The sequence below is a fragment of the Lissotriton helveticus genome, chromosome 1_1 (genome assembly GCF_964261635.1).
Source record: "Lissotriton helveticus chromosome 1_1, aLisHel1.1, whole genome shotgun sequence".
NCBI lineage: Eukaryota > Metazoa > Chordata > Amphibia > Caudata > Salamandridae > Lissotriton > Lissotriton helveticus.
The window spans coordinates 584,936,878-584,952,569 of NC_136057.1; positions in this window are offsets into that span (position 1 = coordinate 584,936,878).

Consider the following 15,692-nt stretch of genomic DNA (forward strand, 5'->3'; position numbering starts at 1 on the left):
TGATTGCACCCATGTAGGTCTTCAATGCACACATCCTTCACAACAGACACCAATGGCACTTTATCAATGTGCATGGGTTATGTGGTGCCAGTGGTAGCTTTACTGATGTGAATGCAGTGTTCCCAGGCAGTACACATGACATCTACGTATTCAGCAGGTCATGTTTTGCCCGACGGATGGCAGTGGGAGATTTTGGCAACTTGTGGCTTCTGGGTAAGTACCAAGCACCATACAAGTTTGATATCTGTCATTCTTTGTTTAATATACACAATCATTATGAAACACTTATCCTTATGCCACATACATGACCCCAGCAGACACTGTATGTACCATTTATTATTATTATTTTTTTATTTATTGAAGTTTTGTATAGCGCTAGCTGGACCCGAAGGTATCAGAGCGCTTCACAGCATATAAAAATTGTGCGCAAACAAGATCTGAACGGAAAATGAGAGCAAAGAAGAAAATAAAAACAGAACATCTTTAGTCAACCAACTCAGCGGCAGAATGACAACAATAGCGGAGCATAACTCCCGGTGGTGGGATTTCGATAGAAGCCTTCTTCAGTCCTTTCTGGGTTCCCCTTTACGGTCGAGAGCGCTCTAGGAAGAGGGCTTTTAGAAGTATCTTGAATTTCGGGAAGGAGGGGGTCAGTCTGATGTGGGGTGGGATAGAGTTCCAAATTTTGGGTGCATTACCCGCGAAGGATTTAGTTCCGGTTTTTTGTTTCCGAGCTCTTAGTGGGATGAGTAGAAGCGTGTTGGAGCTTCTGAGGTTCCTGGAATGACCGGCCCTTTTGAGTTTGGTGGCCAGATATTCAGGTTTGCCTGTGTGCAGGGCTTTATGGGTGAGACAGGCTGTGCGAGACCATTCCCAATGTGGCTTTAGACCGAAATACAGTACGGAATCAGCACTACTGTCAGTCGCAGATGACCTTCATATGTACCAGGACAGGGGCTATTCCGTTGTACTGATATTGTTAGACCTATCGGCGGCGTTCGATACTGTATCTCATAACATCATGATCGAACGGCTTGCAAATATCGGTCTGGAGAGTACTGCATTGGCCTGGCTAAGGAGCTTTTTGGCGGATCGTACCCAATCTGTCACCATGGGCACTTTTCGCTCGGCGGAGATAGAGATTACCAAGGGGGTGCCACAGGGCTCTTGTTTGAGCCCTACTCATTTTAACATCTATGTGGCCTCCCAGGCTAGAATAATGAGAGCTTTTGGTTTCATCCCGGTGTCCTACGCGGATGACACACAGCTCTTGTTTCCATTCAAATCTCTCTCCACCGAGGCGAAGTCTTCCTTCTCCGAGGGCATGAAGGCGGTTGCACAGTGGATGTCATCTAACTGCCTACAGTGCAATGTAGGCAAGACGGAAGTCCTGCTTTTTGGGGAGGCTAAAATTCTATGGACCCTCGACTGGTGGCCGCAAGATCTCGGCCCGGTCCCCGACCCCAAACAAGTCATGAAGAACATGGCGGTACGTTTGGATCAAGAGCTCTCCCTTAAGCAGCATGGCAACTTTATTGTGGGCTCCTGCTTTCATGTCATAGGCCTTTTACATAAAGTCTTTCCCCTGCTTCCTGACTCTACCAGAAAAACATTGGTACAGGCTTTGGTACTTAGTCGTCTTGACTCTTGAAACGGGTTATTGCTGTCGGCCAATGAGGGAGTTTTAGCCAAACTCCAAGTTGTGCAAAATACCGCAGCTAGGTTGGTTTTGAACGCCCCTCCCAGATCTCCATCTAAACCCCTTCTGGATAAACTACACTGGCTCTCTGTTCGTCAGAGAGTAAAGTTTAAGACCTGTTGCCTAATTCATAAAAGCCTAAACGGATTAGGATCGACGTACTGGACAGACAAATTTATACCATACAATCCTGTCCGCTCCCTTAGGTCTAGCAATCAGCTGCTGTTGAGAGTGCCTTTTGCGAAGAGGGTCAGACAGGGAGGCAAAGCTTTGTCCGTAGTTGGCCCTATACTATGGAACAAGCTCCCACTGATGCTCAGGCAGTGTTCAGAACACTTCAGCTTCAGAAAAATGCTGAAAACTTTTCTGTTTCAGAACGAATTCTTGTTCAATTGTTTGTGCTCTTTGGATCTGTTTCTGGTGTTTTGGGCGCAGAGATACTCCTTCGGAAATCGATTCAACCGCGATATAAACCCGCAAATAAATAAATAAATAGATAAGGAATGTAAACAACAGCTGTTGTCAAGATTCAAAAGATTGGCTATGCAATACATTAGGTGCACATGTCAGTGTGGACAATGTCGCGAAGGACTCCATTGCCTTAGGGGATTACATGTCACTGCATATGTGAGACCTTCCTGTACAGTATAACAATAGGGGCCTGATTTACTACAGGACTCTGCTCTCATAGCGGAAGCCCTGCATTTGTGGGTGTCTTCACACTCATGTCAGAATCTATTCAATTCTGACCCGAGTGTGGAGACTCCCTCACAACTACAGGGGCTCCTTCATGAGGGCAGAGGCCCGTTGTGAATCAGGACCCTTGCATTTATGTGTACTGCTACTCATATGCACTGTGGCCGTATGTCTGTCATATATACACCATGGTCCAAGTGAGCCTGTGTAATGACATGGATAGTCCATGCTCACAGCTCTCAATTTTTCCAGAACCATGCAGGATGTGCCACTCCAGGCCAGGTGGTTAACTTGTGGAAACTGGGCCTTTTGGTTCAGTTTTACTATGGAATGAAATGGATTATAAGCCCCAGAATTCAAAGTGAAAACCTGGTCTGGATCTCCAAATCATGAAGGGGCATGGGAAACTTCGCTTAACTCTGTGCTTAGAAGGAGACTCTCTCATGCATAGAAAGCACAACTACTGGCCCCCTTCTTAAAGGCTAGGCATTTTGTATTGTGTGTAATGCTGAATGCATCACACATGCAGGTCTAATGTTCACCTATGACCATATGGCACTGTCTCATGAGATATTACAGTTATCTTAAGAGAATTATGATACAGAGTAGCTGCCCCTGTCTCAGCTGTACATGTTGTACTAACACCCCCCAGCACTTATGGCACATCTAGGCCCATTGCAGGTACACAGAAACAGTGTTCTGCAGCATGCGACTAGGTCACTTTAGTATTAGTTGCACGCTGAATCCCTCAGCTGTTCTTCTGGTCGCCCATAAATCAGGGGGTACCTATCAAGAACCTCCTCAGTTAGTATGCTCAAATCCATATTACAGTATGCGTTGTTAATTTGTCCTGGAGTCCCTCGGCCGTGTTGGGGGCAGGTGAGTTAAACAGTGCAGCAGGATGGCAGAGGATTTGCTTGGAGGTGAGGATGACTCAGAATGACCATGAAATGGGTGCCTGCAACCTCCTGTATTGAACTTTCTGCCTTTTTCCCTGTGTTTGTCATTTTCTGATCCAATTGTATAAATTCGGCCTCAGTGCGAAATTTCCATCCCGGATGTGGAATTCCGCACTAGGGGCAGGGACTCCATTGTCGGGCTGGAACCTAAAGTTTTTATACAGGCAATGACTAACGGGAAATAAAAAACAGGACGTTCAATACAGGAAGTTGCCTGCAGCTATGTTATGCTCATTCTGAGTCATCCTCAAATCCAAACAAGATCCTGTGCCATCCTGCAGCTCTTTGTAACTCACCTGCCCCAAACATGGCTGAGGGACTTGACAACATGGCACCCCATTTCAGTCAGGGTGAATTGAGTGTACTAGTTGAGGGGTGCTTGATAAGTAACCTCAGCTTTATGGGGGCCCAGAGGACTAGCTAAGCGATACAGGGCGCACCAGAATCTGGCGAGAGATTGCTGCGCCTGCAATACAGTGGGCATTTGCCAACAGTGGGCCAAAGCTGGGATGACTTGCGCTGCTGTGTGCAGATCAAGGCCTAGGACTTAATGAGCCTGTCTTCTGAGTCCCACGTAAAGAGGCCCCGCATTAGCCCACGGTTGTGTGGGAAACCACCGCCGACCCTCCTTGCTCAGCTGGAGGAGAATGAGCAGCAGAGACTTAGTATGTGCACAAATTAAATCAAGTGTCTGGCTGTATGATGTGAGTAGTGAAAGAGATGAGCTATCGTGTCTTGTCACCTTTCACATGCTCAGACTAATTAATGGCTGTAGTAATTATAAGGCCAATGCATCATAGGAGCTCATTTAATGCAGTTTCCAGAATGCATTCTGGGACTTGTAGTGCACGAAACCCAACTGGGTAAATGGCCCTTGCAGTTGCATTTATATGAATAAATATACTTAAATCTTCATAACAAGTGAACAAAGGGCTTTTTAACTGTGTATGCATTGGATACGGAATGGCACAGACAATGTCTAGTGTAGGGATGACAGGACTTTGGGTGTTGGATGCTGTATCATACAAGCCTTTTGTGTGTATGTCTTTTTCCACCTTTCACATGATCAGAGTAAGAGCTGCAGTGCTTATAAGGCCAATGCATCATTGGGGCACATTGAATGTAGTTTCCAGAATGCATTCTGGTACTTATAGTGCACTAAACCCAACTGGGTAAATTATACTTACTGTTGCATTTAAATAAATAAATGCACTAAAATCATCATGAAAAGTGAACCACAGGTCGTATAACTGTTGTAAACAGAGGTGACAGAATGGCGCAGACAATGTTTAGTGTGGGGATGAGGGGGCTGTGGGTGTTGGATGCTGTTACATGAATGCCTTTTTTGCATAAAATATTTCTGGTTAAAATATTTGTTTATGTGCCATGAAGTAAAGGCTGACTTTGTGATACTTATCTCACTCAAGTTGACACACTCATATCCAAAAGCGACTAATACGCACATCTTCTGAACATTGCAACATGTGTGATTTGTAATGTCTAGGTAGCTGGACTGACTATGCTCATGTGCCTAAGCACAAACAACTCAGTCTAGACATGCTATGTGCGGCACTTGCCATGTGGAGTGTCTGATGTTGTCAAGGGATATTCCAGCACTTAGAATCACATCCGTGCAAAGGTCATATCCAAGGCCTTTTTTGTGTATGTGCACCCTGTTTAGCATTTACCGTGTGTTGCACAATGCTGCACAACAGATGGCATTTGATAGTAAGTGTAAGACTATTGAGACTGCACATTACAGGATGAATCTAGAGTAGGGTGTCCAAATTTTTAGAAGGAAAAACCGGGACAGGCCAGACATAAAAGTCAGACTAAAGCTGTTAGTCTGGCCAGTCCCGGTTTTGCGTAGCCTTGAAAATTTGAATTTATGTATATATGTATATGTGAACAAGGCAGTAATGCCGAAATGCAATATTAAAATAATTACGAAATAGCATTGGAGTGTCTCACCTTGTGTTTGGTGTCCGAGTCATACTAGGAAATTGGAAAGATTGGCACTATTGTTTGCACTTAGCAGATATTAGATGAATTGTTTCGATAATTGCCACATGATGGTTCCATATTGTTGCTGTCGCTATTTATTTTGAGCACTCAGCGTAATTCGTTCAATTACTAATGTATTTGAGTATTTATTTTGGAACACACTTGGATCTGTCTTTCTGATTTAATACGCAACATATTGCAATGAGTATTCCTTTTCCTTATCGTCAAACAGTCTGTTGTCATTTTCTATTAACATTTACGGTTGTTTTTATGGTTTGTGTGCACATTTTTTTCACTGCAAAGCACTTTAAATAACGTCATAATGAATGGACGCATCATGTGATCAAGCTCCCATGTGGAGCAAAACGCGTCATGGAGGGCACTAGTCCCTATGATCTTTATGCCGATATTTGAATAAAAAACTTTTACTGCTCACCACGAAGATCCTTGTGGAGGTCGTTGATTAAATAAGGAGCAACCACGAGGTCCTTGCCTGGCTTCTACCGTCCCAGTTCTTGGGGCGGACCGGATTCTGTTTGATATATATATATATATATCTATATATATATATATATATATATATAGATATATATATATATATATTGCCAGTAGGTAGTTATAGTTAGGTCCTAGTTTCCATAGGAAATCCGCAACGTTCTATTTGGAATAACTTTGGCGCCGGTTGACGAATCTTTGCGACATTCCCCAAGAAGATGGGTCAAGTAGGGGCCGAGAAAAAAGGTGGTCCCAAAACGTGCTTTCTCCATGCAATTTTCCATAGGGACATTTAGCCGCGGCTACAGCCCGAACTGCTGAACGGAATTACAGCAAATTTGGCAAAAAGGTAGAGTTTTGGTTCCCAGTTCACGCTTTTTGTTAAATGGTGTAAATCTGTGCCGTAGTTCCTGAGAAAATCAAAAGTAAAATAATAGATATATCTATGGGAGCGTAGGGTACGCGTATCGTCCGAGGATCATGCGCGTACCATTACGAGCACGAGCTGCATACTAATTGGCTGTCAACTGTCTGTCCACACTTCAAACCAGTAAGTGTTGGCAGCTATCTTGTGTCTCAGTAGAACCGAGGCACAAGAAAACTGAAAAACAAGTGTGCAAAAGACGCAAAGGTGGCAGGGTAGAAACATTCTGACCCCCTACGCCTTCTCAGGCTTAAACTCACGCGTATTATGTGGAGAAAAAAAAGCCGAAGCCTGTTTTTTCTTAAATTAGCCCCCGGGGGGGCCAAATCCCGGGGGCAATGTATTTAAATATAATGGGGGCCCCCGGGGACCACCATCCCCGGGGCTTTAATGTTATGTATGCGGTGGCGGGCTCACGGCCCCCCCGCAGCCCCAGGGACCGCCACCCCCTGGGGCCTCTTTTTTTAAATAATAATGGGGGGCCCAGAGGGGCCCCCTGCCCTGGGGACCGCCACCCCCTGGGGCTTTAACATTATGTATGCGGGGGGGGCTCACGGCCCCCCACAGCCCCGGGGACTGCCACCCCCCAGGGCTTCTTTTTTTTTAAATTAAAAAACCTGTGTGGGGGGCTCAAGCCCCCCCCACATGCCCTGGGCACCGCCACCTCCCCGGTGCACTTCATATTTAAATTGGTGGGTCCATGACGGACCCCCCAGCCCCGAGGACCACTACCCCCGGGGCTTTTAAATGTTGGAAGGGGAGCCTTGTTGTGGCCCTGGGGACCGCCACCACCCAGGGCAGGCTCCTGCAGTGTCCCGGGGTGCCTACCCCCGGTACACTGTAGTTTGCTATGGTTTTTGGAAGAGAGAGCAGGAAACCTGCTCTCTCTTCCAAAAACCAAAGACTATTGCTTTTCTACATGGTGAGCAGCATGTTAGCTGCTCCCCATGTAGAAAATCAATGCCGGCTCCTGCAGGAGGGATGAAAGGCCCCCCCAAGCCCCGGGGTCCGCCACCTCCCCGGGGCACTAAATATTTAAATTAAGGGCAGATTATAAAAAAAATTTACGGTAAAATTAGGATATGCGTTCCGAGCGCAGTGCTCAGAGTTGGGTACGCGTATCATACCCACGTATGCTGCCCGATTTCTAAAGCGTCCGGTACGCGTATCCAAGCAAGAAAAAGACAAATATTTTTCTGATATTTATGAAGTTTATTTGTTTAGATGTTGGCTGGCTCTAAAAAGAGCCCTTGTATTTATTGAGAGAATTTAGTACCTACAAGTAAGTACCGATGCAGAGTCTAAATTTAAAGAGGAAGACTCTGTTCCCCTCATCTGTAAAATGTACATCATCTCTCCTATAGATGCCATGCATATTGAAATGAAGATTGTTGTGGTAAATAGACCCCCATTCTATAGTCTCGGTGAAAAGCAGAAACAGATGTATTCACTTGTTTCCTAGCTTTTTCAATCTGTGGACAATACTGGTTGGACCAGTTCCATTTCTGCCTTTGGCATATGTTAGAATAGACAAAGGCAGTTTGGGGGAAAAGTGCCATCAATTCTCCAAAGGTGTCCTCCATAAGCATTTCTAGACCTACCCCAGTTAAACTGCCTAGGTCGTTGCCACCACAGTGCACAATTATGAGGTCAGGGTGTTGGAGATGTAAAAACCATTTAACCAATGGCATCAATTGGTGCCACTTTAACCCTCTCTGTCCAATCCATTTAATGTCTACATTTGGTAAACCTAGGTCTTTGTGAATTCCTTTCTGTTCTATGTACCTTTGGCTCCAGAAAATATAGCTGTGTCCCACAATCCACACTCTAAACATCTTAAAGAATGGTCTGGATACATTCAGATGGTCTCTGTAAATTAAATGGCAGTTTGAAAATTAAGATTTTTCTAAAATGGTGGATAAGCTGCAGTTTTGAAAAAGAAAATAAATGATTGGTTGTTTGACAACATTCCACACTGAAAACTAGGGTGTATGTTTCTGTTTTTAAAAGCATGATTCTTATTGGTTACTGTTAGACCTGGCATCTTTGGCGTGGTTTCCCCTATCTTTTTGCCTCTACCTCCTGTATTTTTGATGCTGTGCTGGATTTCGTTTTTGCTGGTTTAGATGCTTTGGACACTCTGCCACTGCTGACCAGTGCCAGAGTGTAAGTGCTCCCTGTGTAAATTGTTATTCTGATTGAATATACATGTTTGGCATATTTGTATCACCATGAAGTCCCTAGTAAAGTGCACTGGGTGTGCCAGGGCTGGTGATGACAAATGCTACTAGTGGGCCTGCAGCACTGATTGTGCCACCTACATGAGTAGCTCTAAAATGGTGTCTCAGGCCTGCCACTGCAGTGCCTATGGGCAGTTTAGAACTGCCATGTCCTCCTGGTCAGTGTCCCCACTGACCAGGCCTAACCCTTCCCTTTTTGTGCACATCAGTCACCCCTATGGAAGGCCCAAGGTACCCCCCTGGGCAGGGTGCAGTGTATGTAAAAGGTAGAGCATGTACTGGTGCAGGTAACATGTTCTGGTAGTGAATTACAGCCATTTTCGTTTTTCACTATTGTAAGGCTATCTTGCTCCATAGATTAACATGGGGGATGCTGGCTACAGTGGTTAACAGCATCTCTTCCCATAGGAACAAGATAGGACATAAGTATCTAGTATCCCTGAACTCAGAATTTAATAACACATCTTTTAGGAAAGGTTGTTTTTAAATCCTGTGTTTGAGAACAGCACTTTTAGAAAGTTGCTGTTCTCTTGTCTGAACCTTCTGTGTGCCTGGGCCTGTTTGTGTATTGACTGTCTGGTTTGTGAGTGACAGGGGCTGGGGAACTCCCCGGCAGGATGGATGAGTCAGCACTAGGCTGAATGACTTGAGTGGTGGGAGGAGTTAGCACCTGGGCTGAATAGGGCTGTGCCTGCCTTCCACAATGCTGGCTCCACCCCCCTGCTGGGCGGCTGAGGACCCTGCCCCTCACTCTGAAAGGAAAGATGCAGCCACCAAAACAAATACTCAGGATCCACCCAGAACTGGTTCAGACCGGGCACAGGGCCCACATGCACCAAGAGAACAAAGACTTTAGGGGTATAAGTACAGGACCCCTGACAACAGAAAATTAGATCATCCTGGAAATCAAGAAGGAACCTCTGCCAAGGAGAAAGCTGAAACTGAAGAAGGAAGATTGTCCTGCTGTTGCTCTGCTGGACTGACCTGTTGCTTTGCTGCCAAGGAGAGGGGAAGGACTTTGCTGTGAGCTGTGTCCCCTGTCTTGAAAGGAATCTCCAAGGGCCTGAGAAGAGCTGGCTCCCTGTTTTGAAGTCCCAGGAACAAAAGGACTTCACCCCCAGCTTCCCTGAACTCTGCTGAGTGAGTTCTGTCCCTCCTAGAGCGCTTGATCCAGTTGTGGGGCCTCTGGAGGTTGGACCTGTGCTGGGAAGCTTGAGACTAAAGCTTGAGAGACTTTTGAAATTGAAAAGTGTCGCATCGCTCGCTTGCGGAGCGCATCCCCGACAGTGCGAGAAGTTTCCCGCCGCTACGGAGGTCGAGATCGTCGCAGCGCCTGACGCCGCTGCCAGAGACGTCGCATCCTCCGTTTGCGGGACGCACCAGACCGGTGCGGGAGAATCGAACATCGCTGCGAGTATTGTCGCAGAGCCTGTCGTCGCTGGGTGAGAACGCCGCACCGCTTGCTTGCGGACCGCATCACGTCGCTGCGAGTGTCGTCGCATAATCATCGCATCGAGGAGCTGCGAGAGAAAGGATCACCGCTGGACCGCGCATCGTCGCCCCGGAGATCGTCGCAGCACCTACGAGATCGTCGCATCGTGCCTTTGCGAGAACAGACTTCCTACGGAACCTACGCACCGGAATCCATACAAGTGGCCTTCCTCCCCATACAGACCGGATTCGTCGCAACACGCCCGCTGCTGCAGCGGGGCTGTCGCATCGCCTCCCCAGGGTCTCAGGAGCAACGCATCGCTTGTTTTCCACCGCACCAGCTTCTGCTTTTGGAACTTTGTTGCAACTAAAGGTACTGTGAGTAAACGTGACGCAACTGTGAACTTTTCACGCAACTGTGGTTTATTTTTACCGCAACTTGAAGAACTTTAACGCAACCATAAGATCTCTTTGAAACCATATTCTTGAACCGTGTATGTTGGATTTTTATCGTTTTGGTCTTGTGTAGTTTTAGAATAAATACCTTTATTTTTCTAAACTGTTGTGGAATCAGTTTGTGGTGTTTTCACTGTGTTACTGTGAGTGTTGGTACAAATACTTTACGCATTGCCTCTGATTAGCCTAGACTGCTCAGGCCAAGCTACCTAGAGGGCGAGCAGGGGTTATCTCAGAGAGTTATCTCCTTGTCCTGACTAGAAGCAAGGGTCCCTATTTGGACAGTGGTACCTACCTCTGCCAACTAGAGACCCCCAGATCTAACATTGGTGGTCAGGCGGTGGGATTTGAACTTGTATTTGTACTTGACCCACAGTAATTGGTGTACATCACTAGTGAGTGCAGACCACTACGCCACCGCATACTACTGGTTTTTGGTTTTGATTTTTCTATTTTTGAGTAACTCTTCAACACATCATGTCTGTGCATGGGAAGGCACCCAGTAAAGAGGCAGAAGTAGAGATGGAGTTTGCCATTGGAGATTTGTATTCATACAAAGTTGAGCAACTTAGGAAATTCTGCCTTGAGTTTGAGTGCCCCATAAAAAGCGCCTACAGAAAGGAGGAGCTGCAGAAAATCTTGATGGCCCATTGGGAGGCACAAGAGGGAGAAGATGATGTGGATGTAGAAAATGGTTTTCAAATCAAAGATCTGCCAGTGGGCAGAGTAGGCTCAGGAGCTGGCAGCAACCACTCCGGTAGGGGCCTCACCCCAGAAGAGTTACAAGAAAATCAGAGAGTAAGAGAATATGAATTGGAAGTCATGAAAATGAGAATGCAAATGAAGCAATTTGAAATGGATAAAGAGAGAGAAAAGGCGGCGGAGGAGAGCAAAAGTGCCCGCGCCTTAGAAGAGAAGAAATTGCTTTTGGCTCATGAGTTGAGCATGAGAGAACTGGATCTTAAAGCCAAGGAGGTGGATGCCAGTTCTAATGGTGGCAGCGCGCAGCCAGTGCATGGGGGTAAAGTATATATTCCCAAGGACCTGGTACAGAATTACCATAGGGGTGAGGATATTTATGCCTGGTTCACTTCGTATGAAATTGCATTGAAGATGAATGGTGTGCCTGATCAGCATTGGGGGGCGGGCCTGTGGAAACATTTTGAGGCATCTGGGAGGAGTGCTCTAGAGCCCTTAGAATTAGCAGGTGCCATGACCTACCCCAATATGAAGGAGGCCTTATGTCTCAGGTATGGCCTTACCCCAGAGCAGTACAGACTGCAGTTTAGGAACTCCAAGAAGAAAGAGTCTGAGACTTGGATGGAGTGTGTGAATTTGTACTCGCGTGCACTGGAAGGTTGGATGAAGGGCAGTAAAGTAACTGATTTTAAGGGGTTGTTGCATTTAATCAGTTGGGAGCACTTGAGTAGTCTTTGTGTTCCAGAGCTGCGCCAGCATCTTTTAGACAGCAAGCTGACAGACCCCATTGAGCTTGCTAAGGAGGCGGACCGCTGGACCAGTACCAGGGTCCACAGAGGAATTGTGGGTACCACAGCCAAAGGTGGGCAGGGTCCCCAGCAGAAGAGTGGGGGGGACAAGGGTAACCAAAAGGAGTTCTCAGAAGGGCCCCAAAATAGTTCCCAGGGAAAGGAATCCCAAACCCCCAAACCTAAGCAGCCATGGCCCTCTAAGGGCAGGCGGGACAATAAAGACAACAGGGGCCCACCTACCTGCTATCACTGCAATGAGGTGGGCCACATAGCTCCAAAATGTCCCAAGAAGAAGCAAGCACCCACTGGTGCCCCCACCCCAGCGTTAGCTAGTGTAGCTTTGGGAGGGGATTTGGTTTCTAGTGATTGGGGGGAGTTAGCGGTTATGACCCTTGTCTCTCTAGGAGACCAAGAGATGGTCCAGGAAACCTTACTGCCCTCTAACACTAAGAAATATGGGCAGAAGGTGACCATCAATGGGAGGGAGGTTGAGGCTTTGAGAGACACAGGAGCCAGCGTGACATCCGTGAGGTGTCAGTGGGTGTCTGAAGAGCAAATCATCCCTGGTGTACTCCGCCCTGTAGTGGCAGCTGACAGTTCAGTGCGCCTCTGCAAGCTGGCGAAAGTTCCCTTTGCATGGGGAGGAGTCTCTGGTCTTTTGGAGGTAGTTGTCAGTGATGCCTTGCCTGTAGACTGTCTGTTAGGCAACGACCTGGAGAGTTCTCCATGGAAGGATGTAGAACACAGAACTCACTTGGAGATGTTGGGTCTGCCTGCGTGGATCTGTGTGACCACGCGTGCTATGGCAGCCAGTAAGGGTGATTCAGCAGAACTGGAGCCTGAAACAGTGGCCCAGAGACCTGCCAGGAGAGGAAGAGGCCGAGGGCGCGGGAAACCAGCCCCAGCCGTTCCCACGGTCCAGGAAGGAGCAGAACCTGAGGGGGATGCCCTGGAACCTACAGGGGAACAGGTAGCCGAACTGGGAGAATTGCCTGAGCTGACCCATTGGCAGCAAGAAGGTGGTCCCTCCAGGGAGGAATTCTGCCAGGCGCAGAAAGAATGCCCTTCCCTCGAGGGTCTGCGGCAACAGGCTGTAGACCAGGCAGCAGGTGGAGCAGCCAGAGATCACTTTATCTACTGGGAAGATGACTTGTTGTATAGTGAGCCTAAGTTTGCTGAGCCCGGTGCAGCCCGTGTGCTGGTGGTACCCGAGCGCTTCAGAAACTTCCTAATGGGTCTGGCTCATGACGTGCCTCTTGCAGGACATCTGGGGCAAGACAAGACCCTAAACCGGCTTGTCACCCACTTTCACTGGCCCCAGATGAGAAAGCACGTTGGTTCCTTTTGCAGATCTTGCCAAACCTGTCAAGCCAGTGGCAAGACTGGAATGAAGCTGAAGGCCCCCCTTCAGCCCTTCCCAGTGGTGAGCACCCCTTTCGAGCGAGTGGGCATAGACATCGTAGGGCCCCTGGATCCCAAGACAGCCTTAGGCAACAGGTTCATCCTGGTCTTGGTGGACCATGCCACTCGGTACCCGGAAGCAGTCCCTCTCCGGACAATCACAGCACCCGTGGTGGGCCGTGCATTGATGGGGATCTTTTCCCGTGTGGGGTTCCCCAGAGAGGTGGTCTCCGACCGGGGTACCAACTTCATCTCTAGGTATATGAAGTCTCTGTGGGAGGAGTGTGGGGTAACTTATAAGTTCACCACTCCTTACCACCCGCAAGGAAATGGGTTGGTTGAAAGGTTCAACCGGACCCTGAAAGGTATGATTATGGGCCTAGCGGAGCCCATGAGACGTAAGTGGGACGTCTTGTTACCATGCCTGTTGTTTGCCTACAGGGAGGTGCCTCAGAAGTCCTTAGGGTTCAGTCCCTTCGAACTCCTGTATGGCCACCCTGTTAGAGGACCTCTCTCACTGGTGAAGGAGGGTTGGGAAAAGTCCCGTGGGAAAACCCCCCAGGATGTGTTCAGCTATGTGCTGGCCATCCGCAACCAGACACAACGCTTCAGGAAGCTCGCTCAGGCGAACCTGGAAGCAAGCCAGGAAGAAATGAAGAGATGGTATGACCAGAATACCACTCTGGTCGAATTTCAACCTGGGCAGGAAGTGTGGGTGATGGCACCAGTGGAGCCTTGTGCGCTCCAAGACAAGTGGACTGGGCCATATGAGGTGGTGGAAAGGAAGAGCGAGGTAACCTACCTGGTTGACATGAAGACTCCCAGGCAGCCCCTGAGAGTCTTGCACGTGAACCGCCTCAAACCCCACTTTAAGAGGTCTGAAGTAACCATGCTCCTGGCTACAGATGCAGGAATGGAAGAGGATAGTGATCCTCTCCCTGACCTCCTGCCAGTTAAGGAGCAAGATGGGTCAGTGGATGGTGTGGTCCTCTCGCCCACCCTGACCCCAGAACAGCAGAGTGACTGTCGCCAAGTGTTGGGTCAGTTCTCCTCCCTGTTCTCCCTGACCCCAGGAGTCACCAACTGGTGCGTCCATGATGTGGACACTGGAGATAGTCTTCCTGTGAAACAGAAATTTTACAGGGTAGCTGACAAGGTCAGGGCCAGCATCAAGGAAGAGGTTTCCAAGATGTTGGCGCTAGGGGTGATTGAGCCCTCCAGCAGCCCCTGGGCTAGCCCAGTGGTCTTGGTCCCCAAGAAAGCTGCTACCCCCGGTGGCCCCACAGAACTCCGGTTTTGCGTGGACTACCGTGGGCTCAATGCGGTCACGAAGACTGACGCACACCCCATCCCCAGAGCTGATGAGCTCGTGGATCGGTTAGGAGCTGCCCGCTACCTCAGTACATTTGATTTGACTTCGGGGTACTGGCAGATTGCCTTAACTGATGGGGCCAAAGAGAGGTCTGCATTTTCAACGCCAGAGGGGCACTTCCAGTTCCGTGTCATGCCCTTTGGGTTGAAGAATGCCCCTGCCACATTCCAGAGGCTGGTTAACCAGGTACTGACCGGGCTGGAGGAATTCAGCGCCGCAAACCTGGATGACATTGCTGTGTTCAGCTCCACGTGGGAGGAACATCTGCAACACCTCTGCGAAGTGTTGAAGGCTCTGCAAAGGGCAGGCCTCACTATCAAGGCCAGCAAGTGCCAGATAGGGCAGGGATCTGTGGTGTATTTGGGACACCAGGTGGGGAGCGGCCAGGTGGCGCCCCTACAGGCCAAGATTGATACCATTCTGGCTTGGGAGCCCCCCAAGACCCAGACAGAGGTGAGAGCCTTTTTAGGACTCACCGGGTATTACAGGCGTTTTGTCAAGGGCTACGGCACCATTGTCGCCCCTTTGACAGAACTCACTTCCAAGAAGTTGCCCAAAAGAGTTGACTGGACTGACGCCTGCCAAACTGCTTTTGAAACCCTGAAAACTGCTATGTGCACAGCGCCGGTGCTCAAGGCACCTGACTTTTCTCGTGAGTTCATAGTTCAGACAGACGCTTCAGAGCATGGTGTGGGAGCAGTACTCTCACAGATCACTGAGGAGGGAGGAGACCAGCCGGTAGCCTTCATTAGCAGGAGACTACTCCCCAGGGAACAGAGGTGGAGTGCGATTGAGAGAGAAGCATTTGCTGTGGTCTGGGCTCTGAAAAAGTTGAGGCCCTACCTGTTTGGGACTCACTTCCGTGTTCAGACCGACCACAGGCCCCTCAGATGGTTAATGCATATGAGGGGTGAGAACCCAAAGCTGTTGAGGTGGTCCATCTCCCTACAGGGAATGGACTTTACGGTGGAACACCGCCCTGGTACGGAACACGCCAACGCTGATGGTCTGTCCAGGTTTTTCCG